This window comes from Caloenas nicobarica, chromosome 4, assembly GCF_036013445.1.
Source record: "Caloenas nicobarica isolate bCalNic1 chromosome 4, bCalNic1.hap1, whole genome shotgun sequence".
NCBI classification, from domain to species: domain Eukaryota; kingdom Metazoa; phylum Chordata; class Aves; order Columbiformes; family Columbidae; genus Caloenas; species Caloenas nicobarica.
The window spans coordinates 38,773,889-38,799,417 of NC_088248.1; positions in this window are offsets into that span (position 1 = coordinate 38,773,889).

The following is a 25,529-nucleotide window of genomic DNA, read 5'->3' on the forward strand; positions in this document are numbered from 1 at the left end:
CCCACCAGCTTTTTCTGTGTTCATGTTTTTTAAACACCTAATCAGTATTAACACCAAAGAATAACACTATACATCTATTGTATAAAAAAATTTTGTATCAATTATATATAAAGATGTGTGCTCTGTGGTAAGAAATATCTATGCATAGATATGCTGGCCACACAAGCTGGTGAACTGGCTAAGCAAAATGAAAGATACTGAAGCTAGTAGATACACAAGCTAGTAGATACACAAGCTAGTAGATACACAAGCTAGTGAACTGGCTAAGCAAAATGAAAGATACTGAAAATGTAGGCAAAGAAGCATACATGTGTACTGGCCTATACACAGCAGCTGTTGTACATTTGAAAATTTGGCACAAAGGGCCTGATTCTGTCTAGAAGAAAAGCCTGTTACCAGTCCTTTTCTTGAATTATCAAAGTGATCATCAATGATGAATCACTAATGATAATCAGATTTTTTAAATGTAAGTTATGCTTAGATCCAAATAGTAATTTAGTGACATAAAAGCCAGTGTTAGTTCTGTAATTACTTCTTTCTCTGTGTACTGGTAAGCAGATATTCATCACGAGATTCTTACAACAGCATGTCAATCTCTCATGCCATAAAACAAATCATGGAAATACCAACATGCAAAAGACCCTAAAGAGGTCAGTTTCCTCTGATCTGCACTGCTTTTAACTAGAAGTGTTTCCAGCTTATTGTTCCAAGATGATATTTGCGAGGAGTATAGAATGGGCAGCACCATTAGAAAACAGCTGCTGTTTAGCATTTGCCATAAAACTTCAAGATTCCTAGTAGGTGTTCTTTAGAAAAAAGTCAATTAGTAATTTAGAGCAGAACAAAGCTCATCACAATTTCTGTCCTCCTTAGCACCAGGGGAGCTCTCCTTTGATTAGAATACTTGCAGTGGGGGCTTCCTTTGTATCCTTCATAATGGAGTTTACATTATAAAGGCATTTTTTTAAAAACACTACAAAACTCAAAACACCAATAGACAGCCCTGTGTCTCTCACCTTTATCTCAAAGGACACAGATAAAGTCTGTTGTCAAATTAATCAGTGAGGAGGGAGGTTAAACCTTAGCAGAGAGGCTCTTAGGCAGATCAAGGATGAAAGGATATCTAAACACAGGGCTCACCTATGTAATTAATTGTGCTCATGAAGAAGTGCTGAACCACTAGTGCAGTCCCTCCAGCCTCAGATATTGATCTCCAGGAAACAAACTATAGCCTACCTGGCAATTGCCCAGAGACTACTTCTTAATATCTCAGCTGGGTGTCCAGGAAAGCAGAAAAGCACAGTGAGCATATACTGACTATATCCACAGTCCCTGCAAAGATCAGCCCCCAATGGTTCCACCTGTGCTGAACTTGATCAGATTGCAAGCGCAAGGATCAGGTGCAAAAGGGCTGCCACCTGCTGCCAGGTGAGATGTATTTGAAGACATTCGCCATCCCCCCTGCACTGTTCCTGCTTTGCCAGGAAAAATCGAAGGGTAAAACTCTCTGATCACACACCACTGCTTAAGCAGCAGAGTATAGCAATGCAACAACATGAAATCTGACCTGTACAGGCTCTGTATGAACAGAGCAAACAAGAGAATCAGGCTTGTAGGCAAAAGATACTAGGTACCCTGCACTCTGCATTAGAGGCTGCTAGAAAACAATATTGATTACAAATATTAATAAATCAATCATATTATACTAATCAATTAAAAGGCTGCTTCAGTATGTTTCACAGACTAGAGACTGTCTCACTTGTACTGATATGGGTACAGTCCGAGATACTGTTCTAATTTCTGTCTGCTTTAAACAAATGTTTTTAAGTATGTAACAGGACATGACATCTAACATGCCCTAAAGCAGTGACGGCATGCACTCCTATTCAGGATATTTGTAATATCACACAAGACAAGCCATGCCAGTTTTTAAGATGGGTGAATTGAAAAAAGTTGGTCTCACTGAACTACTCTTGACTGCAAGCTGTGATCTCCACCTTCCATGGTTTCCTGCTGCAGCTTTGCACTCAAGCTGATGCACAGCGATGGAAAATAGAACTGAGAGGCGCTCTGCAAACTCCAGAGGTTACTCTACATTTAAGCACAAAAGTTTTAGAGGAGACTCACCACCACTCTGGCTGCCTTTCCCAGGTGCCGGACACAGCAAGGATGGCTCTGCTGGTGCCCACAGAAGAGATGGTCACACTCAGCCCTATGGGCAGAGACAAGGTTCCTCTATGAGTGCTTTACACCCCCTCTTTGCTCTTCCACAATGTTGACTTGATACCTCCTGTATGGCTTCTGGGAGAGATGAGAGGAATAATTTTAAGCTAGCTCCTTCTCTTTGTCTTAGCAAAGACTTCAGATGTTTGCTTTTGGTGCTTGATCATCTTTTTTGAGACACACAGTGTCCCACTGAGCTTATTTTGATGTTTTTGCATTTCCTGTTCAACGTATATGTGAGGCCGCAAGAGAAGATCATGAACTGACTTGGTGTGCCATTAAATAACAGTTTCAATGCAATATAGAAAGTGTTTCTTTCCCAGAAGTTGTGTTAGTCTGACACGAATTTCTATTTGAGGGTTGTTTCTTTTTATAGAGATTATGCTGAATCTATCATTTGCTGCTGAATGTTTGGAGTGTGCCAGCAGAACTGCTTCACTTTCAAATGAATTAATTTCTTATCATATTTAAAAGATGTATAGAACAAGGAATATCCTACAGATCTCTCATTTATTAGCTGAGAAAAACACGCATGCAAGTAAGAATGCAACTGAAAAATAGACAGCTAAATAGTAATGTTCTTTTATTTATTTACTCAGCACTTACTATTGGTGCCTGTGATTTAATTTGCAAGGATATAATGGGGAATATATAAACACTGACAAGCAGCTCTTCAGGAAATTGTCTAATATGAATTGATAATGTAAGGAGTTAATAATACCTGTGCACAGGATGATTAAGACACACTGAACCATGGATGTTTTCCTTCACTTGTAGCCTGAAGCTCCAACCTATGTCAAACTTTTAAAATGCTTAATTAGTAGTAATCAGGCATCAATACAGCTCCAATCTAATTGAGGGGATGGAATAGCTCTGCAGCTTGGCAGCTACTGCTGGAGGCAGAAGAATGTGCTTCTCTAATACTCAGTAATTCATCTTTATTTTCTCATTTCAGATTTTTCTGTTATCTTTCTATAAGCTTTCCTAAATAAAATTGAACAAATCAAGTGTTATCAGCTGAATAAAGTAACAGGTTGATACTCTGAGAAACTGGGTATGAAGAGCTGGTATGGTATATTTATAAAATAATGCCACAGAAAGCACTTTATGTATTGCTGCATAACAATATAACACTTTGAAAGTGTTTCTATGTCACAGCATAATGTTGTTTTGCGAGATTTAACTCTTGCAGATTAAAAAGAACCATGGTAGTATATTTCAGAAATGTGAAAATGTGGATTTTAGGAAAACAAGCTTGCCATGTTATTTGATCTTCTAAAATTTAGGTAGCTTTCCAACATTTCCACTGTTTTTCCACAGTCAAGACATAATTTTGCTTGTGAAGGAAATCAAAAGCCAAATTAGCAGTATGAACAGGAGGGACTGTGTTTTCAGCTGCTTAAGTATCTTCTGCTCTTTTTATACACATTGCCTTATTTCCACAGTTGGAGAAAGAGAACACAGTAGCAGGAAGCCTGGCTTTTAATGAAAAGCATCTGCATTTTGACGAAAACTCATCAGCACTTCATCCTGATGAGGTATAATTTCTTCCTTTGCCATAGCTACTGGACCTGCTTAAGATGCAAAACCTGAACCTGGTAGAACAAGCTGGAAAAATAAATGCATCTGCAGGTAGAAATAGCCGCCACAGAAGCAAGCCGGTGAGATCTACAGCGATAAAAAACCAGCATGAGTCTGAATGAAACCCTTGGAGTGTAACACGCTATAAATTTGTCTCCAGTCACACAGCGTATTCAAAAAATACTGGATACATTATGCCAAAAAATGTGTTTTCTTTCTCTCCTAAAACAAATTTAAGATTTTTCGATCATGGTTCTTGCATTTAGAAGCCCTGTAACAATTTACCAGTTGAAAAATATTTTAGTAAACTACAGCTGGGGGCTACAGAGATTGCAGATTTCTTACAAAACATAAAATGGGAGGTTTAAAGGTAATTACAAAGAAATTTTTACAAAGCTTTAATTAATAATTTAATTAAAATTATTACAAATCTTTTAATAATTTAGAAACTTCACATACTCTGCCCAAAAAATAAAATACTGCTGCTCAGTTTTTTGTACTAATCAACAATTCTAGACAACATTTTATGATATTTTATAAATTATTCTTATCCTTATTGAAAAACATTTAAGACACGCTAGAAATGCTTACAGAGAAAGGCTTCATTCAACAGACCATTTCAAAAACTTATTTTAGCAGTTTCACATGTGAAATGTCCACTGATTAAAAAAGTCTTATGGAGGTATAACTAGATAAAAATGGAACTGTGTGAGCTCTATTTATAAATATTGCCAGGTTTGACAATCGTTTCAAGACTGCTAGTTAAGTAAAATACCACATTTCAAACAGCCTACTATATTGTAGTCAAGGCTTTATGGCTCTCACTCAACACCCTTTCACACATAAAATTGTGAAATTGTTGAATTTCTGTTCTGCTTTCTGCCTAAAATCTTTCTCTCCTTTCTCTGTTCTGAATATTGTTTCTTTGCCTGTTTCCTCTCTAGTTTTTTGGGGGAGTGGGGGATTTGCAGAAGTTTTCGTTGCAATGATGGCAGAATCTTAATAAACTTTTCCCTATCTAAAAAGGAAAAGAAAATAAGAAAATCTGAAAGAACCTTGGCTAATCCACATTGTAATACTTTCAAGTGGTTAATAACAGGGTTTTCTCTCCTTTTGTGTTTAAAATCAATCACACAAAGGAAAATCTTCCAAGAAACTGTCCAGAAGTACTAGAAGGTCTCTGCTTTGGAAAACATGTTATATAGTATAATTTATACTATGAAGTATCTGGGTTGTGAATAATCAGTGCAGAGAAAGTATTTCTCGTAAACATCTCTAGCAAATTGGGTAGTTATATTCTAAAATATTATTTGTTTCACATCATTTTGTGTCATGTTTATGATGCATGTCACAGTCGTTTGTATTTTACCATTTCGGTTTCAGATTTTGCTGCTGTATATTGATATGCAATTTTAAGTACCATAAAATAGTAGGCTGTAAAGTAAATTACGTCAATATCAAAAAACAAATAAGACATTACAAAATACATTCATTGCCTCATCATGTGCTATGATATGCCAGGGAAGTACACTCAGCATTGATGATTGTCCTGCTTACTTTTGGATATGCCTCTAAGCAAACTTCTATTAACATGAGGTTTTTCAGTAGCCAAATGTTAATTACTTCTCAACCACCTGTGGAACTGTTTTTCTTAATGCGTCAAATTAAAATTACATTAAAGCAGATGTACCCCCTCTTTAAGGTAAAATGCCCATGTCGAAGGCATGGGTTTTCAACCAGGATCTACAGCCCATAGTTCCACGAAAACAGGCTCTCAGAAATAAGGTCACATTTCACTTTACCTAAGTTGAAAATGTAGAAAGATATTTAGGCCATTTTTTTCAGCTTCTCTTGGCCCAACACAGATGAATTCTCTGAAGCAAGAAAGCCTTCTGGTTTTGCTGTTCAACTTGCTGCACAAGCTCAGCAGGGTTTGAATTCAGGTCTGTCACCACGAGCTGCCTCGGCACCTCGTTCTGAAAGATCACCACAGACAGGCAGTCTTAACTAAGGAGCTTAGGTGAGCGGACCAGCACCCATCCCATATTCACATGGGGTTACACTAGCACCTCTTGTCATACAAAGAGTAGGATCAGAGGCCTCCTGGCTTCTGAGACCTCCTGCCTCAGGCACGATATCCTCAGGAACACACACCAAGTTGTGTGGCTACAGATCACCTGCTGTATGGCTAGCACAAAAAGGATCAACTGGCTTGCAAGTTGATCTAAAAAACTGGAAGTTATGTACAATAACCGGTTCTTTGAAGGGCTTGAATTTATATGAAAAATGTATGAAGAACAAACTGAGAGTGAACACCTGTAAAGAAACTGCTTGTTGAGCTAAAACATGATCTTTGAATTAGCTCAAGATGGCTATGACCTTAATTTGTTCTGTAACCTCTTTCTTTAGTTTCCATAGCTCTGGAAGTGTGATAGTGTAATTTTCCCAAAATTTGGTTATTTAGGGCCAGCTTCTGACTTACATCAGTGTCCAGGTAAGAAGCTAAGTAGCAATAAAAACTCGGGTTTACATCTTAAATGCAAAAATTATTGGGACAGGGTTGCAAATATGCACAATTTTGGAAGAACGGTGGCTCCATCAGCAAGAAGGCCAAAAAGTTTCACTGTTCTTGTAGATATGTGTTTAGTCATTATTACCTTGAACCTACATGGAAACAAGGAGAGCTATGCCATTCTGCAGAAGAGCACCATCCTCTAGATATTTCTACAATCATCTAGGCTTTGGCTTAAGCTTTTATAAAAATATGAAGATGACAAAGTGCTGTAACAGTCCTAGAGGTAACCAGATGAATAAAAACAAGCATTTTCAGAAAGGTCAAGCCTTTACTATAATCGTTTATATTTTTATATTAGAATGCTGCATCTAACTTTCTTGGTAAAGTTTTATAAGATCCGTCAGACTCTTCTTCTCTGTCATGCCCATATTTCAGAATGAAAGAGTGATGTGTTTGTTGCTGGGCTAGTTTTTGACCCTTTGCTTATTTTTTTTTAAGTGAAAGAGGAGAGGAAAACCGTTAATAGGCAAGGCGTGGGAAGCAGAATGTAAGTACCTAACAAGTACATCCCCAGGTGTGGGCTATTCATGCTTGAAGGCAATGTAACTATTTTAGTCCTTTCTGGGAGGCTCCATCTCGCAAATGCTTTCAGAATACAAAGACCAAGTAGTCAAAAGGATACAATGCGCCTCTGCCTTTGTCTGTTTAGAGGCAACAAATGCTACAAGAGTGAACTTCAGAAGCCAAGTACTTATCTAAAACAATGAATAATGTTGTAAACAATGCAGTCCTTGAAGAGACAGAAGAGATTTGTGTCCAGATTTTGAAAGAAAACACATAAATATAGCACTGGATTTTTCTCTCCAAGAGCTGAGTCTCTAGTGTTTTGCTGGAGTTCATATAAAGAATAAATAAATCCAAGTTTTGTTACACTTGAGCAAGTAAAGTTGTAAAAATGAGATGGGAAAGTAAGGGATTAAAGAAGGAGCAGATTATTCAAAAGCTGAAATCTCTGTTCAGCTTGCCTTTCCCACATATATTATTTCCTTCTTATTCCTCAGCACAGATATAATGAAAAGTTGCTCAGATGAGCAGGAAAGAATTGCTTAAACACACCACATAGATTGAAATGGCAAACTGCCACATTCTTCTAGCACAGAGGCACAGTACTATAATCCTACCAGGCCTAAATTGAATCTAAGGCAGGTTTATTGGATAACCCAGCTAAGGAGAAGGGGTGAAATCAAAATCTTTTTGTCCATTCAGCTTATGTGTTGTGCCAAGTGCTAGGAGTTGTCTCCCCTATGACCAAAGTTCTGTCCTTCACACAAAGCTCACCCACCCAGAAACCTGTTGAGATGCCTCCTGGCACAGAGGTGACAGGCTTGCTGTTCTTGATTTTACTTCTGCTGCCTGCCTCTGCACTGGACCTCTCCTCCTCACCCTTTCTTCAGGTAAGGAGCAATAGATATGAAAGAGCAACCTTTTTATCCTGATGCTATTAAAAGAGCAAACATAGCTAGCCCTGGCCAGTCTAGCCTGTATTGTTACTACAGAGGATCAAATCACTATCTTGTAGAGCAACTTATATGAGGACTAATAAAGGAATCCCTAATCAATCTCTAAGAATAGGGCTAGGTCCACTTCTCCTACCTAAAAGGAGGGCAGCAATGAGTCTCGATAAACCAATACCTCTGAGGTCAAATTCATTAGTTTTAGTGACAACTCAAACGCCAATATACAATCATAGAATAGTTTGGGTTGGGAGAGACCTTCAAAGGTCACCTAGTCCAACCTCTCTGCAATGAGCAGGGACATCTGCAACTAGATCAGGTTGCTCAGAGCCCCGTCCAGCCTGGCCTGGAATGTGTCCAGGGATGGGGCATCTACCATCTCTCTGGGCAACCTGTGCCAGTGTTTCACCACCTTCATTGTAAATAGTTTCTTCCTCATGTCTAGCCTGAATCTCTCCTCCTTTGGTTTGAAACCATGACCCCTTGTTCTATTGTAACACGCCCTGCTAAAAAGTCTGTCCTCATCCTTCTTCTAGGCCCCTTTTAAGTACTGGAAGGCTACTATAAGGTCTCCAGAGAGCCTTCTCTTCTCTAGGCTGAACAACCCCAGCCTGTTCTCATAGGAGAGGCGTTCCAGACCTCTGATCATTTTTGTGGCCTCCGCTGGACCCTCTCCAATGGGTCCATGTCTTTCCCATACTGAGGGCTCCAGAGCTGGATGCAGGACTCCTTAAAGCTCCACTGCTTACTCATGACTGCAATAAAAGAAGGTCTGCACTACCCTTTTCCAAGAATTTCTCTGATACAAATAAAGGACTACTGGAAAAGGTATACAGGAGAAGCATATGTGAGGCTATAATGTCTGATAAAGAACAGGTTGGTGAAACTGGTGTTGTTTTCTAGAAGACCTAGCTCTTAAAAAGTTTAAGAAACAGTGTGAAATTCTTTGAGTGAGGAGAATGAACTGATTTAGAAGGTATGTATTGGTAGAGAGTATTGGTAGATAAATCAATGTTAAAGATTGTTTGTCACGTTTTAGACGCTATTAAGAATAGAAAATTGTTTACAAGTGTTTGCAAGAAATGCTTATTGTTTCCACACTAAATGTTATCTCCTGGTAGAACAAAGTATCTGATGCTTCACGGAAAACATTTCAGTGGAATAATTCTGCCCACTGCCTTGTTAGTATTTCCTCCCTCTGTTTGTAGAAATGACATTTATATGAAAACAGGATCTTCGTGTCATGACAATTACTCTGCTTCAACTGCTTACTCCCCACTTGAGGATGCAATTATTTCTATACATATCAAATACATTCTCACCCAGGAACTGGTCCAAAGATCAACAAGGTCATAATATACTTCCCATTCATTCTGTGAGTATCAGGTTATGCTAAGCATTCCAACACTGCTCAGAAAATGTCTCAGAATTAGATTTTTTTTTTTAATGTCTTTTAGTCACTAATAAATTTAGGAATGAGAAAGAAAGGAAAATATTTCTTAAATGAGAGGTCACATAAATTTTTTTGAAGAATTTTGTCAGAAATCTGACCTGTTCTTGCACATTAGTGAAGTTTCCAATAAAGTACTGTGGTGCAAGCCCTACAGTTTCTAATGCTGATGTAGAACTGAAGGATTTTTTTGAAAAATAAGGAAGAGAGAAAGAGAAATAAGACACTGTGACTGTTATCTTGTCCTGCAGCCCTTCTTAGGTGTATTTGCTGCCTCTACCATTGAGGGTCTTAAGATGAGTTGAGATTTTTTTCCAGACACCTCTTCTGTTTTTCCTTTCTGCCATACAACTGCTTAGCTGCCTCTTTTTCCATGCTATGCTTTCCTGCTTCACAAAATTTCATAATGTTCTGACATTGTCTACAACATGATGCATCTTCTTGTAGGGACAAATTTAAAGGGATAGATCTGAAAGACAGAGATGTAGATGCATATTAAATGGTAGAAATAGCCTTTAAAAGCAAAGCTGTGGCAAAATCCTTGGATGCAGGTAAAGCAGAACACCAATTAAAAAAAAATTTGTTCTGTGTCTTCTGCTAGAATATCTCCTCTTTTTCTGGCTTCAAAAGTTACAGGAAAGCATGGAAATAGCTGAAAGATTTCAAAAGAGGGGAATAAAAGATCCGTACATTGCAAAACCAGATTTAAGGCTCATCTTTAAGGCTTACTTTAAGACAAATTGGAGAGATTACATAATGATGTGCTGTAAAAACTCTGGCATCAAAATGAAGCCTGATAAGTGGGACACCAGGCAACTAGGAACAGGTTCATTGGATACAAGTTACTGCTAGACAAATTCAGTTCCGAAATACATGTAATTTCCTCTTAGGCAGGATAATCAAAGGAATGACTTAGCAGTGACTTATGATTGATGAGCATCTTAAAGAAGAAATTCATTGTCTTACTAAAACCCATCTTTGATCTATTTTGGGGTGTAAATTCTTTGCCCTGCAGTGAGTGAAAGAAGGGTTGGGAAGGATCTGTAATCTTTCTCTCAGCCTCAGAATTCATAAATTGAGGTCCTTCCATTCCTTCTCCTTCATGGATCCTTGCAAGAAAATAATTGCTTGGATGGCCTTCGGCATAATCATAATGTTTGTAGTTCTGAATTAAAACAATGGTTAAACTCCAATTTCAGGCCTCAGGTTTTCTGCTAGTCAACCTTTTTATTAGGAAATTTATCTTCCCTCTCATTGCTTCTTTGACTACTTTCACTGTACTCTAATATATCAGCAATATATTTAACACTATGGCTAGAAGTAGCACACTGAGAAATGGATCATTCTCTACAAAAATGCTGCCTGGTATGCACAGCTCAGATACATGGTATCACACTGTTTATGAGAGTTTTGGTTGGGAAGAAAATTTTCTCTAACTGAAACCAGGAGAGATTTGCGGCATTCTATTTGCATGCAGGAGGAGGAATTGTTGGATATATATTGCCTGAGCAATCCTCTGACATCGTAGGGTTCTCAGGCAATGACAAACTGATGTCTCTATTGATGGCATAAATTTCAGAGTTAGCTTGAATGCTGAATTATCTGGCCTAAAGTCTTCGGTATGAGTGTGAAATAGCCTGTAACATAGAGAAGTCTGGTTAAAAGATCAGATGTAACTTCATGATCATGATTTCTATAAAACACTTGTCTTAGTTGATTTCCTCTCTCCTATTTTCTCCAGTTCTTTGCTCCCTCTTCATTTAGCATCTAAAAATTGCAACCCCTAATATCTATGTGCCAACCCCAGTGGTGAATAGAACTGTGCCAGTGAGTCTCCAATTCCACACTGAAGTCAAATGGAAATAAGCACACATATTTTTCCATATTCTTGGAGGATATCACTTTTCAGAGACAACTACCTGGCACTGTAGCTTAGGAACTGCTACTTTTAACAAACCTGAGCCCCAAGACTGTCACCTTTCTTTACCCTGAGTAGCGAAACTATGTGTTAACACATTTCACAGTCTGCAAATTATGGAAATGAACTATGAGACTGCATTGATGAAGAAAACGAGTACAGCTTTCCTTTTAAGAGCATCTTAATATTGCTTTAACAAATTGTAACTGTTTTGCAACTGTCTTGTTTCCCTCCAACGTGAATCACATAATAATACAGTTATTAATGCAGCAGTATCACTTTCTTCTCTGAATGATGGAGGGAGAAAGAAAAGCAAAAACTGATTCTTTTATTTTACATATTTTTTTAAAAGCAAAGCAGACTAAGCTGCGGCATTTTTTTGCAAACCTTGCCTTATATGAGCTGGAAAGAAACCTACCTGTGCAGATTTCCCTGCCAACAAATAACACTGCAATACCAACATAGTTCTCCTGAGCATTGGAACGTGTCTGTTCTGTATATTGTTTAAGGATAAATTTCATTTATTTATTGAATTATTAGTCAAAGAAATGAAGCTATTCTAGATTCTCCAGGCTTTGTGTGCAAAACCAGTGGTTCTGGTTTTGTGGGATCATTTCTTTATAGTCCAAGACTGCAACAATAATACAAACCCATTCTATATGATATTATGAGGTACCATATGTAGTAAGAATTTACTTCTTTTAAACAGAAATCAGAGGGTATCTATACCATCCCTGTTCATATTGTTTAAGTCAAAGGAGAAGTCCTCAAAAAGGCAAATGCTGCATCTGTTGTTGTCAACCATATGATTCCCTTGTCTCTTTTCATTACTTTGCTGAGGATGAAAAACTACTTTGAATGGCAAGATGAATGTGGTGATACAGTGCTCGTGGATGCACATACTCAAGAAATTGAATCTGACATTTTATTTTGCACTATGCTAACCATAAAACATTATTGTTTGTCCTCACTCCAGTCCAATGTCAGACAGTGACATCTGATGCTGCTGGGTAACAACCTTGAACATTTATGCAGAGCTAGGAAAAAAGTGATGGGGTTTGGGAACTGATTTGACAGCATAAAATTGAGAGGCATTCTGGGAAAGGAGCAGGTAGATGAAGTGACATCTTTGATGTGGTCAGCTCATGCATACCAGTGTCTCAACCTAAATTCAGTCATTTCGGTACTAGCGTATCTGAAGCTTTTCAGTGAGGTACAATGAGGTTTTTGTTATGCAAAAAAAGCAAGCAATACCTCAGACAAAACCCTGAATGCAAAAAGATAAATCAACAGTCAATGACTCAGTAATCACCTAATACCCAATCACCTCATTAATGCCTCCTTTCTTATATTATGAGAAACAGTAAGCAGATATTTTTCCCCTTTTCCATGAAAGTAATAATTTTATAGACTTAAAATATCCTTCCTTAATTATATTTTTTCCAGACTGATAAGACTTGTGCAATTTATCCTCTACACATACGGAATATATCCCAGACACCAATAATCTGCTGCTTGGCAATAGTACTACATGTGGGAAATCTGGATTTGAGGTTTTAATTTTATAAGACAAAGCCAGTGGTGGAATGATATGACTTCTGTTTCTTAAGTGAATACATAATTAACAGGTTTCTGAATAAAATTATATATGCTTGTTCACTACAAGTCTGATCTAGTCCAAACCAGGTCTCAACCAAGTTTGAGTGCTAACTGGCACTTAGGCATGAGCTGTGGCATTTCAATGAGTTCAGATTTGGTTTATGATGCGTATTAGCAGCAGGACTCTCATGTTAGATAGCACATGATGGGGCAACTGGAGATTTCAATACAGGTTAAATCTGGCTTTTCTAACGTTTGCTGTTCCTTGGCTAATGGGTCACTCATTCACTAAACAGAGCATCTCAGGGGTTCTAACTCTGGAATAAAACTGCATATGTCTAAAGGCGGCAAAATATAGCCTATAATTAATAGCTAGCAAATAATTTTCAAATATTTTTAATTTTAAACAGATATAATATCTACCTGTCTCATTTAGTTATATTGTGGAACTAAAAATTTCCTGAAATTACAATCTTTCTAAAAGACACTTTATTTAAATTTCTTTTTATTCATCATCTCATCCTGTATCTTAGCACAGGAAGGAAGAATATTCTTTTCTTTTTCCTTCTAGAGAGAACCTTCATCATTTGGGATGGACTTTATGCCTCTGTCCTGTCTCCAGGGAACACCTTCCCCTCCAAGGCTGTGCAGACAATGGATTAGGGTTATTATTTCCTTTTTTTCTTTTGGCCAGAACCAAACTAATGACAAATGTTTCTCCATCCTATTCCTGTATCTCCACCGTAGTGTCTGAAGTTGAATTTTCCTTGCCTGCCATAGTAACCAAATTAGCTGGTTGTAACATAGCACACAAAATTTTATATTCTCTCAGGGCAACCTGTTTCAGGGCTTAGGGTCTCATGGTTCCCAGCACTTGTGTGAAATGACATTCATCACTACAAAGATTCAGAAATAAATATATGTGAAAAATAGTTGGGTACTTCAAGTGTGCCTACAACTATTTTTACCTCAGCCACAATATGGCTGCAACATTATATATTATACATAGTTAACAAAATGGCATAAAAAATAGGAAGACAGTTTTGAAAAATCATTTTTGGCACATCTTTTAATCTCTGCATGACATTTCAAAGATCAAATTTCTTGGAGAAGAAGATGCTCACTCTCCGCTGTCCCTTTCTGATCTCTTGACTAGACCCCTGTATATTCAGTAGTAGAATGATTCTTAAGGCTCCAGATAAAAAATTGCTTTCCTGATATTTTTCTGAAATATACTATGAAGTTTGTTTGCAGAAGCAGGTATTAGCCATAGAGGCTTTTGAGCCTTTTTTCCCAAATTAATATTCTGAAGGCAATCACCATTATGAATAAAATAATAATGCATGTTTATCCCTAGATGCAAGGGTTTTTGCCAAAACACTGTCCTTTTTGCATGGCAGCTTTTAATTGCAGAAAGCAGTTCACTGGATTGATTGGCATTATTTAGGGAGTGTGCTGTTCTCCGTGCTAAAGATACCAGGATTGGTCCTTATGTGTTTGTTTATTTTTACACTTTTTCAAAATTGGACAATAAAATTCCTTTTGGCATTTCACTTTTCATTAACCATTTTTTAAACATTTGTGCATTCTAGCATAATAGCAAATTTCTATAATGACAGAGCTAGAAATACCAGAGAATAAAAATGCCCTTTGCTATCAGGACCTACCATTTGTTTATTATTTGTAATATAAGAAGACTTAATAGTTTTAATACAGGTTTGCAAATGCATTATGTTGGCATTACAGGCTTCATATTCAGAAAATTATACTGGTTCCAAAGAACAAGTCTAATAATATGTTTAATATGTCTTAAGTGTAAAACATATGAGAGCAAAACCTAAAATTTAAGGCCAAATTTAGCAGATTTTGCTTTTTTAAGACTCAATTCATATAGCCATTCCAAAACCTTAACAATAAATATTTTTGTTCTGTTAGAAATTACTGTGTTTTTTTATCATGCCCTACTATTGCAACACTGTAATTATTGTCTTATTATTACTGCATATTCTCTGAGCCTGCTTTGTAGCAATATTGAGTAGATAGTCACAAATGCATTCATTACTATCAATCAATTCCCATCACAAGACTTCACAAGAAGTCCATCCCTTATCCATTATCTTCAAAGCTCTCCTTATTATGTCCTTAGGAGGCATACTGAAGATGCAGATTTGGACTGGGGAGTCCCAAAGTTTCTCATAGGTTCAGAGACTTTTTCAGATGTTAACCAAAAGCAATTACAACCCTTTTCCCTCTGTATCTATTTTCACATCATGGTTCAGTCCCACAGTTGTCCTCACTCCAGCCTACATGTTTAGAGGTAGGAGGACAAAGGATGTAACACTCAATTACTCTTTTTCCTCTTAATCTTAGTACTAAGGACAATCCAGCTTGCAGACCAGACCAAAATTTGGACTTCACATCCCATTATTATGAAGATAAACGTGTTCACAAGAGTTTCCCCACATTTCAGTGAATGATAACCGTGATTTCACAAAGTGACCTATACATTTCATAAGAGCTTTTCCCCTTTTTGGCTGGAGGACTCCTCCAAATATCACACCTCTTCCACTTTCGACTTTGGTGGAAGCACTGAAACTCCCCAAAAAAACCAAAGGAGCACAGCTGAACACCATCACACATCAAAAAGCAATGAAAATAAAATAGAGAAAAAACAGAAAATAGAATGGTACAATACTCTGGACTGAGTATTTTTGGTACCTAAGTACTATATAGTAGAGTTTACCCTTTACAACTTCATAGAAAACTGAGAACCACTGAATTCTTTAGATTTTCTGAACATGTTTTTGGAGACTTGGTATGTTGCTTTAGAGACTTAACTTTTCCCAATTACTTGAAAGTTTGCAGAATTTCCAATAAATTTTAGAGGTTCTGATTTATTTTTGTGGTGGAGAAAGCTAATGATTTCAGGTTGCACAATCATATAGAGAACGTTCAAGTACCGGTTCAATAACTGGGAGGAAGGTTTTGTTATTTGTGGTGTTGTTTACGTTACCATGAATACTTATATCAATACTTAAAAGGATATTTATTTCATACTGAATTCCTATCTTATATTGAGATGAACAGGAAAAAGATGTGCCTTGGTGAAAAGGAGGGTGGACTGATGTGCAAATGGTGGCCCTTCAGTTGTTACTGTGGAAGGATGTTAATTGCACTCATTAAAATGAGATACTGTTAAGGACACACTATACATCTGAAAATGGGTTGCCCCTGAGATTCATAGAGGAGTTGCAAAGGGATTTTGCATGTAAAGCAAAGAACTACCAATAAAAACAGTGACAGTATTGCTTTTCACAGTGTACAGGAGGAGGAGTAGTTTCTTTAGAAAGCTAAAGACAAAGGCCTTCTTCTTTACAGCATATACATGCCTAGATTTAGAAATACCTGCATTTCAAACATTATCAAAGAAAGGAAGTATAACTAAACAGATAATATTGTTTGATTACAGCATGAATATGGCAAGAAAGAAAAGGACAGAAATGATGGCTGAGAATATCAAAGATTAAAACAGGTAACTTTCATAAATAGTGCTTGTTATATTTGAGAATTGAGTTGTTTGAGCTCAAGTTGCATGAAACAAAGGCTTATTGCAGATCCACTCATTAGGCATTCTTTTCTTGATCCAGCATTTGTGGCGCTGTTAGGAGAGCTGTAAAGCTAAGCCTCTTTCAAAAGGGTCTTCCTGAAGGTGAGAGGGAAGTGATGATCCTCAACCAGACAAGCTCTCATTTTGGTCTAGACTGAGGGACAACCTAGTGTTATATCAGAAGTCATCACAGGTGTAACCAAGATGGAGAAGAGGACAAGCCTCTCTGCCTGTACGCAGCAGAGCGCTGTACAGCTGGTACTGCAGGTAGACAAGTGCATGGATTCAGAGCAGGTTTTGCTGGGAAAAACAAAGCTGCAGAAACTCTTTAATGTAGAGGGGGGAAGAACTGGAGGCAGGCACAAAATTAAGAAGAAAGAAAAAGGGAATAACTGAAAATAGAGCAAAGGAGACCATAACACAAAGGAATGCAGTATCCAGATGAACAATTTTGCTGTCAGCAGCAGAAAAGAGAGGCAAGCAATGAGGAGGAGAGGGAGGGAGAATCCGATTAGCCTGCTGGTTTTGACAAAACATTCCAGTGTCCTAAAAAATATATTGCTCACTGAGAAGTCTTTTATTTTGCACAGCCTCACAACTGAAGAAGAAAGTGAGGAGGAAAATAAAATACACTTCAGTAAAAGAAAAAAAGAGTAACAGGAAATGCCAGATAAAACAAAACTGCAATTACATGTGCAGCACTCAGGTTTAAATCTTTTCAAAGTAATCAATAGAATCAATAGTTATTTTAATAGCATCCATAACTACTAATCACCTAACTTAAAGAACTCCAGTAATGATGCTGATAGTAATTGCAGTAGCATTACAGACAGACATAATGGGAGATGTCTTTCCTGATTCTACTGTAATGCGAAGTAACACTTGCCATTTCTATTCAGCAAAATCAATTCCATCAGAGATTATTTGTTCCCCTGAGCAAGATATTATATAGTCATAATCATTTCACAAATGCTAAATATCAAAGGATATTATTAAAAAAACCCCACCAGCTTCTGCAAAACTGTTGAAGATGTAGCCCAGAAAGGATAATATATTACTATCTATTTGCCACCATACTATTAGATCAAGTTGTTCCATCTTGGATCATTTTAGTGTTTTGATTATTTAAATACATTGTCTTTTTTGATGCAAAACCACACTTTCTTTTCCTCCAAATTTGCTAGTAACATTACTATGTCTTTTAAAAATTATCCCAAAGAGTTATTTGGGTAATTGCTGCTTTGAAATACATGCAAACCCCAGAGCTGTATAGTAGAAGAATGACCCATTTATTGCTCTTGAGAACATGCAAGCAAAGCTGTACAATCATTACTTTTTCAGGTTTTTACACTCACCCCTGCTGACAACATGGCCTATGTAAATATTTCTGCTGAACCGTTACTCGGTTTTTCCCCTTCTATCTAAAAGACTTTGGAAATGTATTATTGGTTCATGGCAAATGAAGAATGAGAATTTCTTGTTGTTTTGGTTATATGAATCAAGGTGACCCAAAGTTCATGACTAAGCTTCATAGTCTAATTTTAACCTATGGAGAATACCATAAAAGTAGCTAGAGAAAAAGAGAAGAGCCCTTCAAACAAATTCCATGCAGCTAGATACAAAAATTCACCCAATCATTTCAATTTTCATATTTATTTTGCAACTTTTTTTTTTTTTTTTGGTACGAGTTACCATATCTGGCAATAAATAAATGGAATGGTACTGACATATACTGGAGCAGAAAAGCTACATGAGAAACAAAGATTTCTCTGTGATCAAATGACATACAATGCTACCAGAACATGTTAACCATACCTTCCTCCTGACCACTAGCCTGCTAATCTCAGGGCAGGTTTACCTATGGCAGGAAGAGGTGATGCAAATATCCTGACAAAAAGACAAAGATCAAAGACCTACTCAGGCTCAGTAACTTCTGGTCAGGAGCTGTGATGCACTCCAGGTAAAGTCGACCTTCTTCTTGTTCTGCAAATACCTTTCTCATCCAACAATATGTCTGAATATTGTATTACTTTCCACAGAGGTATTTGGAAAACAATAATAAAATTCATTAAATTATTTTCTGGTAAAGTCAGCAATAGCTGACGATGAGCTATGTAGGTCAGCAGAAATTCACTTTTTCCCTGGAATAAATGTGACCTACACGTAAAGGTGTTGAGCAATACTTCCATTTATCCCAGCTGAACCCATGTGTTCTTTCAGAAAATCTGTGCAAACTTGCAGATTCTTGGAAAGGAAAGGACACAACATCTGAAATTATTCAGAGTAAAACTGAACTCCTACAACCATAGAGTTAACCAGTATATTTAAATATAGTAGCTTTTCCCAATCTAGAACATTTTTTCCTGAACAGCATACATTCAAACCACAATAAAATATAAAAATCATACTTGAAAGTGCATTAAATAGCAGCCATTTTTTAATTTCTTCTAAGAGAAACTTTTAATAATGAAAGCATAGCTCAGTGCAGAGAATCCAAGTAGGCTGCAAACATAGGTAATTACTGTCACACCCAACCTTGACATTTCACATCTCCAGAAGCCGCTCATAGGCCAAGCTTTTGGCAATGGCTTGTCAAAGTTGTGGGCTGCCCCATTCAGACCACAGCTTTGTCTGTCTTTCCAGCCTCCCCTCCACATAATCACGACCATGGGTTGTCCACTCCAGCTCCTTTACTCAGCACTACTACTGAAGAGCAAATTATTCTTTTCATTTTCTTAAGAAACCATCCACATCCATGTTCTGCTGTTTGCCTACCTCTCCTACATCTCTTGCAAGTGGGGAGGCAACCCCAGCAGCCACAGTGATGCACAGGAGCTGCCATTTGTCTGCTCAGGCTTGTTCACAAACTTCTCAGTAACTTGAGTATTATGAGGTATATAGATAGCACATTTATCATAAACTCTTTGTGTGCCTGCCTCTCACCAGGATTTAGGATTGTATTGCTGTTCTCCTACTATAGAAGTCTTTATAATTTTCTCAAAGCAATATGTTTTTAAGCTCTACAGATGTATTTCATGTTTCCTAAAGAAATATATGGTTTAAATTTAGCTAATTAAAGAGACAAATATAAAACACTCTCAGTGCATAAAAGATTCTCAGTCTGCTCAATAGCACAGAGACTGTAACATCAATTGTAAAATGTGAGATTCTAAAACCCACCATTTAATCAAACAACTTAAACTTATTGCTGCTCCATTTTCATTTGCGTGTTTCCTTGTGGAAAACACTACTAATTTTTCCAGTGCCTCAAATTTCTGTGTGCTTAAAAATGTATCCCACCTTGTCAACATTCAAATTAATTCAACCAGATTTTCCCAAGTGTAGTTGAATGCAAAGCCCACCTTTCCCCACAGTGCTGAGCTGGGCAAAAAGTACATCCATTAATTTGGTAACTAAGAATATTTGCAATTTCTTTGTTTTCTGTTGACAGCTTCTTATCATTTTTTTTGTCAGAGATTCTTTGCAAAGTACTGTTTGTTCTGCTCAGTTTTGATTCCTCCTTTAAAGTCTAGTACTATTACTTTCCTGACAGCGAATCTCCATTTCCCTTTAAGTGCAAGGATCCATCCATTTGCTATCAGAGAAATCTCCTCCACATCTTGTTACACCTTCCCATTTAGCATCGTCTAATATACACACCAAAATCTGAATTATATTCTTTTAACTATTGCCTTTATCTACACTTTGGATTACTTGTTTTACAGACTGGTGATCAAAAGCCAGCGTGGATGTCTGGCTAACTTCCTGATCCAGCAGTTCAGCACTGACTTTGTACCAAATGCATAGCCTGGCAGACCAAAAAGAGAAAGAAACATCCTTATATACGGGAGGCCACATGCCAAACAGTTCAGCAAGTAAATGCAGTCAGACAGAACCAGACTTCCACACTGCAGATGTATTCTTTACCCTGCACATGCCACAGGTGATGCAATCTGAAAAAAATTATAAAATAAGACAAAAGCAGAACTCAGAATAACAACCAAATTCCTTGAACTCAAGTTCACTTTTCTAGCTACCAGCAAACATTTCTCCATTCCTTTTCCCTCTACTAAAGTATTCAAGTACTGCTGCACAGAGTCCCAAGAAATGACTCAGAAACAGTAACTGTTATTGTTTTGTTGCTCTGATAGAATAATGGGCACCAACAGACAAAGAAGTTATTCTTGAAGGGGTGAGACTGTAACAATTGTAATTTGCATTTGCTGGGTAACAATACAATGTTCTGAATGTTCTTTCAGTAGCACATCAGGCTATTTGCTGACTTCTGATTGTCTGTGAGTCTCTCTGTGCTTGTAAAAATCACAGCACTGAGCTAAGTATACTGTGGTTTTACCATCTGGCACTATAGCAGGAAGGTTACATTAGCATAACCTGTCCTGCCATTAATTTTAGGTGGCACGCTGATTTCTTTATAACAAATAACATCTGTCGTCAAACATTTTATATTCCTATACTTCTAACAGAACAGAAAAAAAAAGCTGCTACCAACCCTTTGTTGATAATTAATATCTATCTTTGTAGATATTTTCATCTATGGTAAACTCATGTTGTCTTATCTTATTAGCCTAACTAATAAACGACTGATAACAGATTTTGAGTTAATTTTTTTGGCCAATAATACCATATGGTTTCCTCATTGTTATTATTATCATTTAACAGTAACTTCCGGGTTTTAAAGAGACTTCTGTTACCTTGTATTTCAAATAATTATTTCGTTGCACACATGTTAATGCAAGAATAAGTGTGAATATTAACACTAACAAATACTTCAAGTTGAAAACTCCATAGTAACTTCAATCCATCACCTCCTGCTCTTATGTGCTCTAATTTATGCATTCTTAACATCCTATCTGCTATTTTATCTACCAACAGAAAGTAAATAAAAACAGAAAAATTATCATTATTTCTATATTCAGGCACTCAAAAATATGGTAGGAAAGCTGAACACACATTTTAACGTATCTTGAGATAAACAGACTCGTTATAATCATACATACTCAGTATGCAATATTAAAATAAACTATTTTGCTGAAAGCCAGATTAAGGCAATGGTTTCTGTTATTGCTGGTATGGTGTCTTATTGCAACTTGGGGTTATTAAGAGTAGAGCATATTTAATCTTATCAGCCTTCAGCAGAACTGAAGTGTTACCCTGCATGGAAAATTCCACACTTTCTCTTTTTTTTCTCTCTAAGAAATAGGAGGGTAAAAAGACAAGACGACATGGTTCAGTGTGCATGAAGCAGCACGGGCAAGGCTTCTGGGGGCTTTCAGAACACTTTTGGTACCCAAGGAAGGGCCAGCAAGGTTCTATCCCGCATGAGCATCTAAGACTTCAGACACACAAACAGCTTCTTAGGTCCTGGTCAAAAGAAAACTCACGCAAATGGTTAACTTCAATGGGATTAATCTAAAGCTGAGAAGATGCATAAAACACTGAAATAGCAAAACTTCTAGTGTGAAGGAAGAACAATTTCAGCATTCGCTTATACAGCGCTAGTACAGTGGGACTCTGATCTTAATTTTCTGGGTGTTGCCACCATTAAAATTGCCATAATATTTCTATTACCTAATCAGCTAACACCCAGTTGAATTATACAGTCATTTAAGGAATGACAAAGATTCACTTGTTTGCTAAAAGAAAGCATAGATCTACACATCTTGGGATACAGAAAAACTTGAAGGGATTTTTAGGTGACTGTTCCTCCAATAATATAACATTTGCTAAATAGTGTATCTACTCTATTAGCCTTATGTGTTCATTAACAAGAAAGAAAGGAAAAGACAAAACATGTAAGAAAAAGAGGAAAATATTCCCCAAGAGAAAAAAACCACAAACAGGTGTTTAAAAATTAAGATAATCATTAGCAACAATATTTCTTTGATCATATATAGAAAGGAACCAAAGAAAAAAGGATTGAGTAACCTGTAGGAGTAGTTATTCTGTATCCAACAGCAGATACATGCTGAAGAGAAAATCTAGTGGTAAAATCATCACTTATTTTAGTAAGAACAGCACTTAAAATTCAAAGTTGATTTCTTAAATCTACATTTTCTCACTTCAATAAGAGTAACTGAATTTTCAAAACATTTTAGGCATCCAAAATTCATGCATCTGAACTACCTCAAAGGAATTAATTATTACTTTAAAGTGAATTAGCTCAAAAGTAAAGCACTGTATTTCAGTTACAGGTTACTGGCTGCAGCTTGGGAAAACTAATGCAGAACTCACAGAAGTTGTAAGAAATTCACACTAGTGACTACATGGCCTGATCTGCACTGGTAGAAAACCTGATGATGTTGACAGCACTCATTTTCTCATACTGTTTCGTAACAGATAACCAGAGGTGGAGAAGATTATGAAACAGGAGGGCTATCACTAAAACCCCCACCCTAGTTATGTTCCCAAATGATATGCTGCAACAACAGTGCATTGAACAGAGAGCACCAAAATACAAGTTTCTGAAAATGCATGATAATCTAGTACCAGGTCCACAAGCAGTTTAAGAAAAATAAATGTTTCCTTAGCCCTTATCTCACTGTATTCAATCTGTCCTAGGAAATGTCTGGGAGTTCCTGTAGATTCTGTAAGAAAAAAAAAAAAAAGAAAAAAAAAGTCAAATACCATTTAGATCCTCTCTCATTCTCATTTGGGAGTTGTTTCATACTTGAATCAGAGGAAGAGTTGTTGTGATGCCATATTACATTACTGTGAATTTAATAATCGTAGACTAGAGTAATAGAAGTCCTACCAACTTTCAGGTATGCTCGAAACTACTTACTCATACTTCATTATCACAGCTACTAAAAGATACGCTCAAACTGTCTTTACTTGGCAGACTTCCATGAAGATATTACACTTGAAGTTCTTATCCTGCAAACTTTTACGTCAGCTGTAAAGCTTTTATCTATTTCAATGGCATGCTTTGTGAACATCTCCATGCTGACCAGAGCATAGGAGATGTATTTTCCAGGGTACTTAAGTGAATTTGCACCTCAGTGAAAATTTCATTTTCAAATAACTTTAAAGAATGTGAAAAAGTAGAGTCTTGAACAATTTCAAGCATATGGACCTCATTTCTTAAATCAGAATTGTTCTCTTAAGCAAACATCTGGAAAAGCAAAAAAAGTTGAATTTTCAGAAAAATATAATAATGGTCATCACCACTGATTTGTCGTACTTTAGGCTACCACCCATTTCTAGTGACCATACTGAAAACTAAATTCTGCTTTTCATAGTACAATAATTATAGGAGCACATTTTATGATTGCTCAATACAAAAGGTTCTTCTTCAAGTGTACCAGTGAACTAAATTTAATTGACATTCTAATACGTTGTTTTTAATGTGTTTTTAATGACAATGTTCCATAAATGCAGTTACAGCATTAAAGCATAGATGGAAAAAAATACAAGTTAGTTACAATATGATGTATGTGCCTGTGTTTGTGAATCTAACCTTTATTTCCAAAGTACACTAGAACAGCCTGTTCTTTATTGTAATAAATGGTCTGAATTTACAAGACTGGATCTACTGGATCTGAATTGTTACTTACACTTCTTTCTAGAAAAATGACAAAGGGAACAGCAATACATGCATTTTAATGGTATAATCAAGATCTGCAACAAAAAAAAAGCATATTCCTTCATACTATTTTGAATTGCATAGTTGGTATACAGCCAAATTTTCTTCAATCAAAAGGATTTTGATTTTGTAGAGGGGCACACAGATGAGTTCATGAGTGAAGAGTTATCAGACATCATTTTCAATCAAGTGATGATGAGGGCAATCCAGCCTGCAAACTTTCTGTTACAAACTTGCTATAACTTTTTGGACCATTTTCTGAAAAATGAATATCTCATCATTAAGGATGTGCTTCATAGCAGGTGCATTATTAGAAGGGAAATACGTTTCCAATTCACAGAATGATGTGCATGATGACACACACAGCTGTGTGTCATTGATGAAGGAAGGCAAAAGTAACAATGCTCAGATAAAGAACACTCCTCAGGTGGAGCAAAAGTGCAAAAGTTGACATTAATCTTATAATTACTTCCATCAGGAAGTTTGTTTCAGAAAAACCACCTTAAAAGATAGTTTGGTTTATACCTGCTTTCAATAAATTGATACAAAATGAATTTGAAAAGACTATAGTACAGGAGAACTTTCAGTTGAAAAGGCTCTCTCTAAGTTTTCACATTTTACAATTCAATGCTAATGAATTAAAATAATATTTTCTTAACAGAAATAGAGTGTTCGTTTTATGGTGTGACACAGAAATTCAGTCCTTAACCTGATATACTTTTTCAAAGTATTTCTTTAACAAAGGTTTTTGAAAGGGCTTGTCTGGAGAAGCACCTTCTGGCCCAAACGGCTGCAGCAAGAGAGTTTGTTCAAAACAGAAAAGATGGGCATTTCCAAAAAGATCCATACATTTGGTAAATAAGCAAATGCTGAATTTCCACATAAAGCTGTTGATACTAATTTGGCTATTATTTAGTTCCAAGATGTCATAACTGGCATAAAAAGGAAGCACAGAGAAAAAATGTTACCACATTTTCATTTTCCTCTCCAGAAACTGCGGGGGGGGGAAATAAAGAAACTATTTTCCCTGCCACTGTCACAACTTGTGTACATTTTTGCATAATACCAAGTGTTTTTATCATTCAAGAACTGTCACCAGGTTCTGTGCTCCACCCAAAGCATTCAGCAATTATTTTCTGAACTTCCTCACAACTTTGTTTCTTCACGGATCATGCAACAACAATTTTCTTCCAAGAATCCTATGGATGCAGTCATCATAAAGTTCCTAAATAAATATCATCATATTGAACAAATTCCAGTCTTTTCCACTGAGTAATGCTACATTTTGCATACTGAGTATTCACAGCTAAGTACCACAGATAACAAAACAAGCCCTGCCAATGTACGTGAGCTGCTTTGTTTTAAGCATAAATCCCTTTTTAAAATATTTAATAAAATTCTTACGAAGATTTATTGCATGCAAATATTTACTGACAAAATGCAAAACATTTAGTTGGAGACCTATTATCTATCTATTCCTGGAAGAGTACTTGTGAACATATTTTCATCTTTTTACCTA